Source organism: Sciurus vulgaris (assembly GCF_902686455.1).
Source record: "Sciurus vulgaris genome assembly, chromosome: 1".
Classification (NCBI taxonomy): Eukaryota; Metazoa; Chordata; class Mammalia; order Rodentia; family Sciuridae; genus Sciurus; species Sciurus vulgaris.
The window spans coordinates 172,164,966-172,166,546 of NC_136461.1; the positions used below are offsets into that span (position 1 = coordinate 172,164,966).

At 36.7% G+C, this 1,581-nt stretch overlaps 1 pseudogene across 1 annotated transcript; it reads right to left on the reverse strand.

Moving 5' to 3' along the window:
- Positions 1-399: 399 nt before the first annotated feature.
- On the reverse strand, positions 400-1,269 carry LOC306665285 (SKA complex subunit 2-like; annotated as a pseudogene). Its single transcript has one exon. The product of its transcript is annotated as an SKA complex subunit 2-like (transcript).
- Between the last annotated feature and the right edge of the window lie 312 nt (positions 1,270-1,581).

A 1,581-nucleotide genomic window follows, 5' to 3' on the forward strand; every position in this document is an offset into this window, starting at 1 on the left:
TTTACTTTCTAAATCATACTTATTCACACATTGACTCCTGAAATATATATAAACATTATTTTATGACAAGACAGAATATCAACATTATCTCAACTACACAAAAAGAAAACAGGTCCAAAATAATATTAAGGGACTTCCTTAGTTAAAACTACAAAACTAAGTGTATATATATATATATATATATGTAAATATATATTGAAATCCCTGCATTTCCATTCCTTTTATTTTTTTTCAGCTAAATTTTATACAAATAATATCTGCTCTTATAATTGCTACTCAGATTAAAGGCATCATACTCTGTCACTCAAGCCAAACCTCCTTCTCCTTTACCAGTCCCCCACCTCTAATAATCAAGTGTTAAGACATCGTCCTAAATTTCTCTGGGAACAGATCTCTTCATTAGTTTCCTTTTGCAAGTCCATTTCTTCCTAAGTCTGTTATGTGAGATTTTAATTGCTCTATCACAGTTTTCTCCTCTTCAGTCACTGGTGACAGCTCCAGGTCTGTTGGCTTTTGTAGTTCTTGTATCATGGTCATAGTCTTATTCAAAGTAGCATAAACGTGGCTCTTTCTGCTCAACAGCAACTGGTTTAAAACGTCCATATAAAGTTCGATAGCGAGATTTTATCACAGACAAATCCTTTAAGACTGTAACTGGATTTTTCTGGCCTGCTGAATCAGGATGATTTGTCTTGAGTTCATATTCCAGCCTATACTGAATGTAATCCAGATCAGAGTCAGGTTTCTGGAACATCAGTTCGAGCTTATCAACCTCCGCCTCCATGTTGAATAGTTCCATTTCACACTCTTAAAAGAAAGTCATCAAAAATAAGGACCTGGGGCTCTGGTTGTGGCTCAGTGGTAGAGAGAGCACCTGCTCCTGACATGTGAGGCACTGGGTTCAATCCTCAGCACCACATATAGGTAAATAAATAAAATAAAGGAACATCAACAACTACAACTAAAAATAAATAAATGAGGGCCAATTCAAAAATAAGTTCAAATCTTATTGATATCAAGTTTTTATTAAAATATGTGTGCCTCTGGCCCAGGTAAGCTCTGGAATCTCTCCATGTTAGATTCTGCTGCTGTATGACAGATCATGGGCACCAACTGGGAATGGTTGGTTTGGTTTGTTGTCACCTGGAGCTTGAGCACATCAGAAATAACTGAAGTGAACATAAAGCTCTGAGTAGTCATTGCCTCTGGCACTATGGGTAGCTGATAAAAATGTAGTGAGGCCCATGAATTCTGAACTGGTCAGGTTCATTAAAGGGATACATTTTTGAAAGTAATAAGTATTTTTTTAAAACAGTCTGACTCCATGCATACATAATTATGTCAAAATGAACCCTGCTACTATGTGTAACTATAATGCACTAATAAGTAAGATTTTTTAAAAAATCAAATAAAATCAATGTTCAAGCCAGAGAATACAAGGCTGTAATAGCAACATCCTGGAGACAGCTGAGCATCTTTGAGCAGATCCTGGACTTTGGGAAGAGAATGCTGTAACCCAGCCAGTGCTTTTGGTGTAGAGGTAAGGGCAAAGCGCTGGAGAAATCACAAGTCAGGTACCTT